Below are 15,568 nucleotides of genomic sequence, written 5' to 3'. Positions count from 1 at the left end.
CGCAGTCGAGATTGGATTCTTCTTCTTCATCGCCCTCTCTAGCTTCCATGGCGACAATTTCACCGGCGTCATCCACCGTTTCATCATCTCCCAACACCACTAACCGCAATTGCTTTTCTGCACATTCATGAAGGGGGTGGTATTTTTCTCCACATCGGAAGCACAAGCCTTGAGCCTTTCGATTCATCAATTCGGCGTAGGGAAGGTGTTTGGTACCCCGGTTACGGTCGTTGGAGAATGGTTTTCTCCCTTCGTGATTGTTGCTGGAACGATTCCCCTGTTGAAGATGGTTACGGGTTTCATTGTGGAAAGTGGGAGAACCCCTGAATTGATTTCCCTTCATGGGCCCAGGTCCAAAACCACTTCTTACTGGGTTGGAAGTTTGACCCGCTCCGGTTCCTCCCTTATCCTCATAACCCGAGTTCCAACTCTTATTTCCTTTCCATCCACGCATTCCTCATGTCCTATTGCTACGGAATAAGGGTGCTCCACCCAACTCCGCTTCTACATCTCGAGCAACCCGCATCGCCTGAAGACGATTCACCGGATTGAACGTTCGAACTCTCAGGCGGATTGCTGGACGAAGACCACCCAGGAAATAGCCCAGGTATTGTTCTTCCGGTAGCCTGCCCACTTGGGACGAGATAAACTCAAACTCCGACACATATTCCTCCACGCTTCCTGTTTGGTTGAGGTCTTTGAGTTCTTCGAATGGATTATCGCATCAGCGACCGCCGTAGCGATCAACCAAAGCTCTCTTCATCCCTGTCCAGGTAAGATCATTTTCAGTAGCTCGTAAGAGATTAAACCAGTGGATGGTAGCCCATTCCATGCTCAACTTGGCCAGCCTCACCTTAACCTCTTCCGGGGTCCCTTGTACCTCAAAGTAGGTTTCCGCTCGGGTGATCCATCCTACTGGATCCTCACCATCAAAGAGGGGCAGCTCAACCCTTTTAACAGCCATCTGATACTCAGTTACGAATTCCTCCCTCTGGAACGTGTTGGGGCTCTCCTCTGGTTGAGTCCGAAATCTCACAAATTCTTCAATGAGGGATTGTCGAAATTCCGACAGGGATTGTCTCACAGAAATCTCCATTGTTGCCATTCTCTCCTCCAACGTAGTCATTCTATCCGTCATCTTTGGTGGCATGGACAACTATACCCGAACTTAGCTCCGATTTCGTATCCGGCAGGTCGGACCAATGATAGAAATGGGAATGGAACAGTGTTTTATATATGTATATTATGATAATGTGAGCTTGAGAGCTCTACAAGAGAATATAAGCAAAACAGAAAAACAAACAGTATTCCAGAGTCTAAGACTCCTCTAGAGGATAATCTTTCTTCTCTAGTCTCCCACCTATTGCCTTCTTACTGAATGCCTCTCTCTTCCTACCAGTCTTTCCTATATTCCAGGAAATATTACCACCTCATCCCCTTGTAACTAACTTTTCTTTTCCCTCTCTCATTGACCCACTTTCTTTCTTCTGGTGTACACTTGCCACCCTATGGGCCTTGTTTGCTCATTATTAGTAATAGAACCAATCACACACCAAGTGATCCAACCTAGTAATAGAACCATTTTCAGGACCATATTCAAACTGGTGAAATCTGTGAGAGCACAACAGGTGATCCTAGCTTTAATGCTCAACCTACTGAGAATGCCAATCATGATATTGCTATTCCTAGTAACTCCAATGACCTTAGAAAATCTGTTAGGAATAGTCATAGACCTCACTACTTGTAAGACTACCATTGCAGCCTAATTGCTTCTACTTCTCATTCAACCTCATCAAAGTCTTCAAAGGAAAGGTATCCCTTATGCAATAGTATATCTTATGAACATTTATCTTTGGCACATAAACATTTTTCTTTCAGTATATCTTCTAATGTTGAGCCTAAAACATATAATGATGCTATCAAGCACACCTGCTGGAAAAATGCTATTCAACAAGAGTTGAGAGCCCTTGATCAAAATAACACTTGGATATTAACTACTTTACCTAACAATAAAAGAGCAATAGGATGCAAATGTGTCTTGAAACTAAAGTATAGACCTGATGGATCTGTTAAAAGGCACAGGGCAAGACTTGTTGCCAATGGATTTATCCAAACCGAAGATGTAGACTATATGGAGACCTTTAGCCCATTGGTCAAGATGACTACCATCAGGGCAATTCTTGCCTTAGCTTCAGCCAATAAATGGCACTTACACCAATTATATGTCAATACAACCTTCCTTCATGGTGATTTGAAGGAAGAAGTTTACATGAAAGTCCCTCAAGGACTATCAATTGACAACTCCAACCTAGTGTGCAAACTTGAGAAATCTCTCTATGGGCTTAAACAAGCCAGTAGACAATGGCATGCCAAGTTGTCAGGTTTTCTTCTACAAATAAGTTATGAAAAATCCTTTGCTGATCAATCTTTGTTCATTAAGTCCATAGATTTCAGTTTTACTTCTATACTTGTATACATTGATGATCTTGTGCTTGCAGGAAATAACATAACTGAGATAAATAGAATTAAGCAGTTACTTGATGATGAATTTAGCATAAAGGATCTTGGACAATTGAAGTAATTCCTAGGCATGGAGATTTCCAGGTCCAATAAAGGGATTACCCTGTATCAACGAAAATACACACTTATCTTCTTGAATAAACTGGTATGCTAGCTTGCAAGCCTTGCTTTACCCTGATGGAATACACAAGAAAATTGATTAGTATAGAGAATGGAGTCCCTCTGGATGACCCAACCGTTTATAGAAGGTTAATGGGTAAACTCCTTTATTTATCTCATACTAGGCCTATTAGTTTTTGTGTTGGTCATTTAAGTCAATTTGTTTCAAAGCCTACTAACCTCCATTATGAAGGAGCCAAAAAAGTGCTAAGGTTTCTCAAAGGCTCAATCGGTTTTGGAGTTTTCTTTCATGTAGATTCTGATTTCAAGCTAAGAGGATATACTGATTCAGATTGGGCAGGATGCCCTGACTCTAGAAAATCTGTTTCAGGACATTGCTTTTATCTTGGAAATGCCCTTATCTCTTGGAAAAGCAAGAAGTAGCAGGTCGTGGCGAGATCCTCTACTGAGGCTGAGTACAGGGCAATAGCCTTGGCCACTTCTGAAGCTTAGTGGTTGGTCTATCTTATGAATGACTTGAAGATTGTTCATCCAACATCAATTGCCTTGTTTTGTGACAATGAGTCTGCCATTCACATAGTTGTGAATCCTATATTTCATGAAAGAACCAAACACATCGAAGTTGACTGTCACTCAGTGAGGGAAAATATACGATCATGCCTCATTCATCTTCTATCCATTCCAAGTACTTCTCAAACCGCCGACATTCTAACTAAAGCCTTGTCTCCATCTCTTTTCCAGAAGCTTCACTCCAAGCTTGGAATGTTAAACATCTACATTCCAGCTTGTGGGGGGTTGTTGAAGAGAAGCCATGATCCTCGTGAAGAAATGAATAAAGAAGAAGTGTATGCTGAAACTATAGATAAAGAAGAAGGATAAATAAGTTTTGTTTCTTTTGGGCTTTTATTGTTTTCTTTTCTTTAGGCCCAGTCTCTAAGTTTCTGGTTAGTTGCTATTTTTAGTTTTCAGTTGGTTAGTTTATTAGGCCAGCTTGCTATAAATAGCTTGTATTCTTTCTTCTTCAATTGATTGATTCACTTAAGATATCTAGAGCAACAAGAATCAATTAGAATTTTCAGTTTCTTTTGCAATGGCATACCATGTTTCTTTAACACATAAGTCTCCTTTATATAGTGAAGGGGAGGAAGACTTTATCATAAAGACATAGCAAAAGATTAAATTGTTGTCGTACTTTCAAGACACCCTGAAAAGTGCTACTCCAATTTTTTAAGTTAGACCTAAAAGTTCTCAAGAGTCAAGGAATAATTCCAAAACCTTGGAATAACCATCATTGAATATACTTAATGGTTCATCTATCGAAATTCCTTTATATATATATATATATATATATATATGAATGATGGGTAAATTTACAGGGAAATCCAATTGTTTGAATTAGTGAGTAAATTTATACATTCCGAGAATTAGGGTTGCTTTAAACGTTTATTTAATAAAAGTTTGGAAACAGGAAACTCCAGAGTGGAAATAAGATGTCATTTTTATAATTATGAGTTAAAACATATCACCTGCATGCTTGAAAATGTAAATAGAAAACAAACCAAACGCCCATTAGCTTGTCTTTATAGGGTGGAGATTATCTCCTAGAGGGTCCTGGACTGATACATGACATTAAAAAAATTTAAGTGTTTGAATTTCATATTATTTTAAAATTAAATAAATTAAAAACTTATAAATTTATCCCTGAATCTCATTTAGTCATTGTAACCTAAAAATTAAAATAAAATGCTAGACCTTAATTACTTTATATGTTTGTGTCCAAGAAAAGTATATTATGGAATCAATCATTAATAAATTCCTACTGCTTATTGTAGAGCAATGCAAACATGATCATAATTTGGCGGAAAGCACAGACTGGAATGATCGAAAAGAAGAGGAAATAGCTTATGACTCTTGGTGATGAATCCTGTGCATAGACATGACACTTATAAGATTGGGTGAATATTCAACTCTAATAATGTGCCTACACTACAGAATTCCTAAATCAGAAATTATCCATAAGATATTAAATTTGCAATCACGGTGTTAATATTTATAATGGACAAAATCTCAGTATTCAAAAAAGTGATGCTTCGACTAGGATTGTTGCTACTAAGTCACAATATTCAACTTCTGCTTGCCACAATATTCAACTTCTGTGAACCAAAAAAATATCTTTGCTTTGTTTGTATTGCTGTTTATTGTTACGGTTGATTTGTTGAAGATATTACCGTTAATTAATTGAATTGCAGAACCATGCTTTTCTATTTTCATAAGCTATGTATGGACATGCATTGACGTAAAATTTGCTTCGCTTTTCTGCATGTTCTGAACAATTTCTGTCAACAAAAAGAAAACAAATAAAGCTAGTATAAAGAATAGGGTTTTGCATATTTGAGTAGAATAAATCGTGGGCGCTAGGCCTTGAGATTAGTACTTATTCCACTTTTTATTTTGTGACTTAAATTGAAGCAAGTGAGAGCAAGACTAATGAACGAACTAACTATTAAGCTACCAGCCTTACAGATACTTGCTGATAGAATTTATTACCCATAATCATGTATTGGATATGAGTGAAACTTGTTATCTGAATAGGCTTAATGTACCTTAGTCCTACGTTCTGGCTATTTACTAGTTTGAATTATTGATTATGTAGCATAACTTAATTAGTGCACTGGTCCTGAAAAATTGTTGTGCTTTTCGTTGCGTGTATCTCCTATCCACTTTGATATTTTGCCTTCTATTCTGTTTGTGATACTATTGAGATTTTATAAAAAAAATTATGGAACTATATAATGGAAGAGGCAATTTGCTTTTTTTGTGAGTTATCATACCCAGAATAATACTCCTATAAAATAATCTAGTGTTATTTGCGTTGTTTCTCAAAAAAAAGTTAACCAGGTGATTCTAGCAAATAATTGTGCAATTATTTGAACCTATATCTAGTTAATTGTCACCCTATACGCTGATGCTATCATCTTGTTTATATTTATTTGTTGGGTATGAATATTCTCATTGATTTCTGGTTTTGCAATTTGCTACAGAAAAGCCTATTCATCAAGGATATATAGGAATACCAGTAACTTTGTTCGTACGGCGGTGGTGTCATTTCAATATGAAATTCTACTTCATCTTTATGGTTTGACTAACAACAAGATGGTAAGAACAATTAATATGGCATGACACTAGTCAGAAATTCTCATCGTTGGCCCATGGTATTTTTACCATGACCTACTCTATGTCTTAAATTTTTATTTAATAATCTGATATCTTCAACATGAAAATGGAATTGTGTAGTGGTCCTATAATAACTCAGCTTTCATTGAACCCATTAACTTCCTTCATATACAAACACTAATTAACTGTCCTTTGAAAACATAATAAAGCTTCTGATGAAATGTTTTTGATGTGGAAACTTAAAAAATCTTTGGATTCCATTGTTTGATATGCACACATCTTGATATATAAAGTGGAAGAGGGTAATAAATGACTGCGATGATAAGTCAAAACATTGGGACATGACTTTCCTGTTGAGCTTATGGCTCGAGAATTGAGAATTGAGACCAGACTACTTCATTGACTACCTCCAACTAGCACAACCATTTCTCTTATACTCCTTTAATGCATGTTTTGTATTGTTGAAATTCATGTTTGAATCATTAAGTATGTGAAAGCCTATTTATTATTTAATGTTTCTTTTCAATTGTTAACCTGTTCTAATACCATTTTATTTATATTGATAAATAATGTACTATGAATGTTGATATACATTCTTCTCTTTTCTTTCCTAAGTTTAGTATAAATACATTGATAGATATATTATTCTTTTAAGGATTCTTTTTTTGTCATAGATAGTTAGGTTTGAGAAAACATTCACATTTTTTACACACATAAGTTCCAAGAGGATGGAAGAAGAAATTGAACATAAATCATATATACTCATTATTGATTATTCTAACTCATTATTTTTATCAATAATAAGAAATATTCATCTTATTAATTTTTCTAATAACTTGTTTTTTAACTAGGTGAGTGTTTTCTGTTGGTGACAAAAATAATATATAAAATTGTATGAAATATTTCGGCTGGAAAGATTTAATCGTAAGACATCTCATGCAAAGCTCTTGTATACTTTTTTTATTAACTTGAGCTACTTAGAGTGTTAGAGTTGTCTCCTATAATTTTGATAAACATATTTTAGCATAAGGAAGAGGAGGCACAGCTAGCTGTAATTTGAGCTCTCATTCCTTTCAAGTCAAGAGTCATATAGTATATAGGTATTGATCACTGTACTCTCTTGTATAATTTGATGATGTATTGATAATTAGTTATTATGACCTTTTGTCCTCTTAATAACTATGGTAGTAAGATATGTTAGTGCAGAAATTAGAAGCGTGTATGAGGGGACATGCAGGCAATATATATGTGTATATATAATATTAGATGAGGGCCCGAGAAATGCGCAATATAGGGGTGTTGTGTTGAACATATACTACTACACTGATGAACATTATGATGACCCGATAATTGGAAATTGTGGTCCCCACTTGAATATAAAACCAAACATATCTGGTCACAAATGGTGGTCCCCTACGTGACCCACCTCTTCAATTCATACCACGTGCTCTTGTCCCCTTCATGCGGGACCCACTCTTCGCCGTACTAACAAGCATTTAATGTAATCACGTGGTTATCCCTGCACCCTTCCGTGCTCGGAGAATCCCAACCGTCGATCCCACGCACTGGGTTTGACTCTTCATCCTGGGAAAAGTATACAGTTGTATACTACTGTAAACCCAAACAATTTTTATATTATTTCACTTACTTAAAATCTTAAGAAAATACTACTCCATCTTCTCCTTATTATAATAATCCATCTTCTTTTACCAACTAAGACATACATTGGTTTAGTTGTATAAGGTCATAATGAATTCCTAAGATAGGAACAATACTTATTGAGATAGGTAATCACGAATCCCAAAAAATATTAGTTATTTATCCAAAAAGTGAGAGAACCCTTATTAATACTAAAAAATAACTTATATTTTCACAATTATATTTGTTTTTATGACTCATTTATAGAAAATTCTTTTTTAGAGTTTTAAATATTTAGTTTTTTGTTATTAATATATCAACTAATAACATATAACTAATAACATATGTCATTTTCATTTGATAATAAGTAGAATGATTTAGTATGAAAATATAGTATTACTCTAAAAATTAACTACTTTATTAATACATGCAATATAGTTAAAATGGTAAGAACAAGAATTATTAGCAATTTGTAAAAGCAATATAGTTAAAACTGTAAGAACTATAATTATTAGCTATTTGTAAAAGCATATGGCTTTTCATTGTATATGTCATTTTTTAATTAGTAAAGAAATATTAAATTATTACACATAATTATTATACATTTATTGATGAGTATAATATTTATATATCCGTCCTTAACGTAAAGATTTATATATATGCAGTATATTATATATTACTCACTTGTATTACTTTTTTGAAGAGTAAATGATAATACAATATAAATATTAAATGATACAATGATAATTTATAAAACTCATAAACTGTCAGTACATATATTTTATTTTTCTTTATTAATAATCAAATAATTCTATGATTGGGTCTTTTTTAGGCTTAGTTTTTATTTGTGTTACATAAAAAAGGGTTTGGAACAAGGATGAAGGTGCAAAGAAATGAAGAGAAGAGAGTGTAAACCAAAGCAGAGATATAAGGAAGGAGAGAGAAGATGATATTGTACTTTCTACTTTGTATATTGTGCTCCTTTGAGTGGTCCACGTCAAGAGGATTTAATGCCGGTGCTACTGTGTCAGCATCATATGATACTACAGTGTTACACATTTACACATAAAATGATGATGAAGATGGTAGTAATTTTATGTGTTCCTCGTTATTCGGGTTCTTTCCCGTTCCTACGCTCCCGCTGACACCGACATGTCCGGTCTACGGTTTCTTTTTTCCTGGCTCTTAGATTCTACAATTCAACGGTTCTGATTCACACATTCCACATTCGCCGTCTTTCCCATGACGTGTTTCACGGAACACATATTTGACGGTCACAACCATACCCATTTTATAAACAGTAACAATATGCCACCTTATCTATATATAGAAGATTTTCAACTGCATGCATAATCATTACCATTATCATTTCCTTTCTGTTCTTCTAACTTCTAATTATTGGATTTCAGTCGTTTTTTAGATGCTAAAAAAGTTCTACTACGTATTAGGAATAGGGTTGAAAATCTTGAACTCTGTTTTCTGATGTGAAGTTGTCAACAAGTGAAAAGCTGATCCTTCTGCTGTAACCATTATTATGATTATCTCTTCCAAAGGGATGTCAACAAATAAAATGGAGTTCAAGTTCCAATTTCTAAACTTAATGAATTCTCATGTTGTCATGGCCAATAAGATCAAAAATAAGAAAATAAGGCCAATAAGATCAAATAAGAAAATAAGACCAATAAGTCAATGTACCATTGCAAGAATTAAATGAATTAACTTAGGAAAAATATTACTTGCACGTGGTTACTACACACATTTGATTCATATTTAACTATTTAATAGAATTGTAGTGTAGATGTTTAGAAAACCGTAGAGATATGAGATAATGAGAGTAGAAGAGCGTGTAAATATTTAAAATTGAAACTAATACAACGTGCATAAGGGAAAAGAAGAAGATAAGAGAGACATTTTTAAACAACGGATGTATTTTTTTCCGTCGTAGAAAGAAAGGGTGCGTTTTATTGCTTTCTGCTACTGATCCAGTAATAATATAGGTAAATTCACTGTTAGGTGACAATTGTACTCTCGCAGCTTAAGTGCATGATTTCATCAGTTCACTTCATTAGTTCCATTTTGTGTGCCAAAACCATGTCTAATTTTTGTAATTATGTTGGTCAATTAGTTTAGGTTCTTTCTTAATGTTATATTTAATAATCATTAACTTCTCGTAAGTTCTTTGTACCTACAGGCTACAGTATATCATTAATAATATTATTTTTACTGATAAAAAATGATTATTTAAATAATCAGCAAAAAATAATATAATGAGAAACTATATTCTCCCATGAATTATGGCACATAAATCGGGACAAAAAGTATTCTACTTAAATATATTGAATTGATAAATTTATGATTACGTGTAACTAGTTAAATATAAATAATCAAGTCACATTGAATTGACATAATAAACGCAAATCATGTAGAATAAGTTCATATCTATACCATTGATATATATTTTTCCATTAACATGTGATTGAAAGTGGTGTATGTAGTGTAAGTAAACAATTAATAAATAGTACTAAATTGAGACATTTACTCTTGAATCACATATGATTGCTTGATTAAAATAATATTCTTAATTAGTTATCCTAGTATTCGTGGGTGCATAAAAATATAAGCAAGGATGAGACAGATAAACCCATGTTATTACCTATAAACACAAGAAGAGTACAGTGTGTGATTGTGTTGTGTGACCGTGCGGGTAAAGTATAGTACATGGGAATTTGAAAGTAGGGATAAGAAAAGTCTAAAAATAATAAGACAATGATGAACGAATAACATTAAAGGCACACATCTATCCTGTAAAGTGTATCTTAAATACTCATTTTGTCTTCTTCTGTGTGTTTGTCTGGGAGGCAACTGCTGCTAGCAGGTAACCACTCGGTTGGTTCACCGGAAGGAGTAGGTGATTCCTATAGGTAATGGACCAAAACCTGCTTTCTTAACATTCAAAAATATAATTTCAGAGAGAAATGCTATTATTTTTTTGAAGAGAGAAATGATTAGTTAAAAACATGGGTATATTTTATTTATGAAAAGTTAAAATACATGCATTATAAGTTTAGGAAAAAGTGCCACAAGATATGCACATTTAGATTGAAGCTATATTTAGTTCGAGTTAAAATTGTTAATTTTATTAGCTGCAAGTTTAACTCATTTGATTTGTGAACCAAATTTATTAAGTTAACTAATAAGTTGAAACTCCAATTAATTTTGAGTTACTCCCTCCTTGTCACCCCCAGGTCCCTTAACATAGTAGTCCTTAAGATATAAATGTTCATTAATTAGGTGAAATGATTTAGTGAACGTTTAAAATACTTTTGTGTGACAACCCAATATATACATTTACACTCCCATGTTTTTAGTCTTGAATTTAAGGAGAGCTTGACCTAACTCTGTAATTAGTCTCCAATGATTTTTTTCTGATAAAAAAAACTGTTTCATTCGGGCTCATGGTAAAAAAAAAGAACATTTTACATCCATAAAATAAATCTGAATCAGTCAAGTGTTGATTGTTCAATGAATGTCTCCGTACAAATTCTGTGATGTTGCGTAACTACAATGCTTTGGTTTAATTATATCTTACAGCTATCTCAGCAGAGAGTAAATGAGTTTAAATATACCGTTTTGCATAAGCTAATTATGGAACATGTGAATAGGTAACTAAATAGCACCATAAAAGCACCATTAGTGTAGTGTGAGTCACTTCTCTCCCTCTCTCTCATACTAACACATGCGCAGCCTCTCTCTATATAAGAACCTAAATGTTGGTTAGGGTTATCAGAGTGAGTGAGTGAGTGAGTGAGTGAGGTGAGGCACATAATAACAAAACATTGATTCATCAGATGGGTTTTTTTGTTGAGGGGAATGTTGGCTGGCTCGAGGCTTTTCACAAATAGAAGTTCATAGTTTTGAAGAACTATAGTAAGGCTTCGGACCAGGCTTCATTCCCCTCAAAACTTGTTTGCTTTATTTGGATATTGCTGCTCAAGTTCAAGTTTCTGGTCTGTGTATATGTATGTATGGTTGCATATTCTAGCCTTGCAAAGGTTTGGTTGAGAGGAATGTTGTCTGGCTCGAGGGTTATGTAAGGGTGTTAGTTTGTTACTAATCTCAATTCTTTCAATGAAAGTTTCTATGGTTAGTACAATCTAACTCAAAATTAGTCTCGGACCAGGCTTCATTCCCCCCAGCTAGCCTTTGTTATTTGATATTCATGCTCAATGTTGTTCAATTTGTTTCTGATCTTCACATCACAACTTCAACTGCTACCTATTTGTGTGTTGGTAAGGTTTTCTGTTCCTTCATCTTAGTTTCTATCAGGTATCTATATATGCCACAAAAGAAGGGTTTTTTTTTTACAGTTATAATCTACAAGGTCATAATTTTCAACTGTAATGATATCACTGGTGTGCTTGTTGTAATCTTTTGCCAACATTTTACATTATATTGTTTGTTAATTGTTACAAAACCCTTAAAGGATTTTCATTCCTCATGTGACTAATCTTGTGCATTTATGTTAGATAGCTCACGCTCTTCCGGGTTCCAAGCAAGCTTGAAGTTGAACAGTATCACTCCCACTTAAAATCATGAGCTTTGTACTTTTCTCATGGTTGAATCAGTTGATTTTAATATGACAAAAAAAAAGTTTCAGTTTGTATATATCTGTTTAGATTATATTGTATAACTATGTTCAAGTATCACATATATAGCTGAATTTTTCTCATTTGAAGCCCTTGTATGAAAAATAATAGCTACCTTCTTTTTCTATATCTCTCTCAGACCCAGAGAGAAAGAGATAAGAGCCAGACACGCATGCATCCACATCTTCAATGTCCTCCCTAGTTTTCTGCTATATTAATTTACACAGTATGAATGAACTCAGAAACTTCACAGATATAACATGGAAAAAAATCCAAGATGGAAAGAAAAATAAAAACTTGATGTTTTTTAATGAGAAAAAAAAAGAACTTAATCAAGGGGTACCTAACCTAACCCATACAATATGTACAATTAACTTGATGATATGATTTTAATTTCAACATATGTTTATAAATTCCTAAACTTTTTGAAGTCAGTGTTTAATTTCCTAGTGTAAAGTGCAAACAACACTGTTTTTTTATATAAAACTTACCATTTAACATTTCACAGATTACTAGGTAATATAGGTATATTATTAGTAAATAAACTGTCTAATCAATTATCCCCCGAATGTTTATTTTCATGTGGGCAAGAAAGGTGAATTGGTATGAGGCGTGAACAGTTCAAACTCATTCAGAAGTGAAATTCTTTATCTGCAACTAGTTATTCAGCCCTCTAGGTCTTTCTAGCCTTTCAAACTCTATAACATCCCTTCAATTCTGAAAACCCTTTCACCTTTTTTTGAATTAACCTGTTTTCAGTTCAGACTGGTGAAAACCATAGGGAAGGATATAACCTCACTATTCACTGTGAAAAAAGGCATCAGTTCATGAATCTGATTTAACGTACTTCAGGTAAATTAACAGTTACCTAGTAAAGAAAGCAATAAATTTAGAGTTAAAATCTTTAATGTATGTACTAATTTGATTCCTAGAAATTTGAAATTTCAAAAATTATCCCAAAAGTATTAAATATTAGTCAAACTAATATTTTTTTAATATTCTTTATGAACCCTTGTATTGTAACTCAGATTCACTATATTTGAATATTGATTTGAATTTTTATTTTTTGGTATATGATATAGGTTATAAGACCAACAAGCTGGTATTCACTCATAAATTAACAACTGATAAATTTCATTGTACATTATTATATGATGTGAGCATGAAACTTAATTAATTAATGTACTCTATTGAATTTATTATAGCTTTTGTTGTGTAGTAAAATGTCAGTAATGAGTATTGAAGGGATGCACTAGTAGCTGAAGTTGCTGATGTATATGTGAAAGTGAATGAAAGAAAGGATGAAATAGCATAAATAGAAAGTGTGTTTGGCAACACCTTAAGTAACCTATAAGCTAATCAATTATTTAACAAAAAATAAATTACCTGTTGATATCCAATAAATTAGCTTATTGCAATAAGCTCCTTTTTATAAACTATTACAAGTAGTTTAGAACCTATGTTAGCTAGAGACTATATATATTATTTTATGCATATCATCAAATATTCAAACAATTTTGATTTGATTAGATAGTGTATAAAACTTTAGCTAGCCTATCAATTATACTTTTTAATGGACACAATAAAAACTTTATTAAAAGGGAGAGATAGATAGTTATGCAAAGCTATAGAGATCAAATGCTGGAACCTTTAGCGAGAAGAAGTTACTAGTTACTGGTAAGAATCAGAAGAGAGGGTAGCTTATTTCTCGGGATTCTATGAATCTGTCACTATTTCTAGAGAGTAGATAGATTATATCTATGATCAGCTTCCATTATCATGACGCCTCAGATATCTTGCATGCATAAGATGATGCAAACTAAAACCATGAAAAAAAGAGAAAAAGATAAAAAACGGTGCTTCTCTTTATCTTATTCCACTATATATGTGTGTGATAGAGAGGGCTTGTGTCTGCATACATGTATGTTTTAGTGTAATGTATTTATGGAGGTTTTAAAGTTGTTGAAAATTCAGAAACCAAGTTATAGTAATAGTAGAGAAATAGTAGAGATCTTTTGGCATTTGAAATTGAAAAGTATGAACAATAAAATAGGAGAAGGAAGAGAAGTAAATAGATATCTGACAATGTGTTGGGAAATGAAACTGAGAGATGCAAAGAAAAAGGTACTCGGGGATTGTTTCATGACAAACTTGGTCTCTTTAAAGAAGGGAAAATTTTGCACTGCTTTATTGTTCACAGCTTCCTTCATCATCAATTTATTATCACTTGAACTGTTTTTGTACTTTACTATCAGGCCAGCTCAGAACATTTTATTTTATTTTTTGTTGTTGAAAAAAAAATCAAAATGAAGATAATTATACCTATACTCCTATTTTTTTTAATATTTTATTTTTATAAGACAAATTATAATTGATGTTTTTTATCTAATAATACAAGAATGAACATGCAAGTTACTTCCTTTTTTCTCTTTTACTTTTCACACAATGCATGTCAAATTTGAATTTATAATCTTTTAAATTACAAATTCTGTTATTTGAACACAATAAAATATTTCACTTGCATAAGCATACCGTATTTCTATTTCATACTCATCCACTTGTATTAAGATACAGTATCCTTGTAATTGTCATTATATATATAGGTATGAAGATTTCATTATTTTCCTTAAATTATTGAAGCTCCAATCATTAACCAATATAGCAATTTTCAATTTATTTATCAATATGATCTATATCAACAATATAGTCTGAAAATATAATGCTCCTTAGTTTGAGAAGCCAAAAAACTACATGAAAAAAACTACAAAAAATAATTTTAGTCCTTTTACAAATTTGTAATATCCATATACTCAAACGTTTTGGTGCTATATGTACCCAAAAAATGTTTTAATCTTTTCATTTGAAATGTCTCTGCAACTAGCCCCCTTGAATGTGACTTTGCTATTAGTAAGCTTGTTGCAGCTCTTTTATATGAAGGGTTGAAGTACTTCTTACACTCTTCTCTTGATAAAATGTATATTAAAATATTAAAATGTTTCTGCAATTTGAATGCATATATGTACACTCTACCATATCATATATAGATACAGGCAAATGTAGTGAGAGAGAAAACTTTATGGGAAAAGGGCAATGAGGTTACTTGAGATGCATGCACATGTGCTGTATATATCTATCAATCTTCTCAGCTTCTGTTCATGTGTATGCATTATAGTGTATCAATCCTATTCACCCGCATCTGCATTTTCTTTTTGAATGTTTTGCTATACAATGTTAGCTACACACTTATTGTCTAACGTTTAAGACAAAGAATTGCTTCATGTGCATGGTGCATGCATGGGACCCTTTTCTATGCATCCTTTCCTCTCAATCCCATCTCTATTTTTCTATATACTGTTAGATCTACTTCTTGTCTAACCCCTTCAACATGCCTCCTACGATATATATATATATATATATATACTCTCACTCTAATACAAACATCTTTGACAGCTTACAAGCCACTATATCGG

At 33.2% G+C, this 15,568-nt stretch overlaps 2 long non-coding RNA genes across 2 annotated transcripts; one reads left to right on the top strand and one right to left on the bottom strand.

Moving 5' to 3' along the window:
• On the bottom strand, window positions 11,460–12,994 carry LOC109362507. The gene is made up of 2 exons (XR_002109411.1): window positions 12,521–12,994; window positions 11,460–12,441 (listed from the first exon to the last, which is right to left on the bottom strand). It is a non-coding gene; the product is annotated as an uncharacterized LOC109362507 (long non-coding RNA).
• Window positions 11,646–12,117, top strand: LOC109362505. Its single transcript, XR_002109410.1, has 2 exons — window positions 11,646–11,741; window positions 11,936–12,117. It is a non-coding gene; the product is annotated as an uncharacterized LOC109362505 (long non-coding RNA).

The sequence above is a fragment of the Lupinus angustifolius genome, chromosome LG12 (assembly GCF_001865875.1).
Source record: "Lupinus angustifolius cultivar Tanjil chromosome LG12, LupAngTanjil_v1.0, whole genome shotgun sequence".
In the NCBI taxonomy this organism is placed as follows: domain Eukaryota; kingdom Viridiplantae; phylum Streptophyta; class Magnoliopsida; order Fabales; family Fabaceae; genus Lupinus; species Lupinus angustifolius.
Note: the sequence above shows the minus strand (reverse complement) of the source record. Positions and strands in the feature narration are given on the sequence as shown.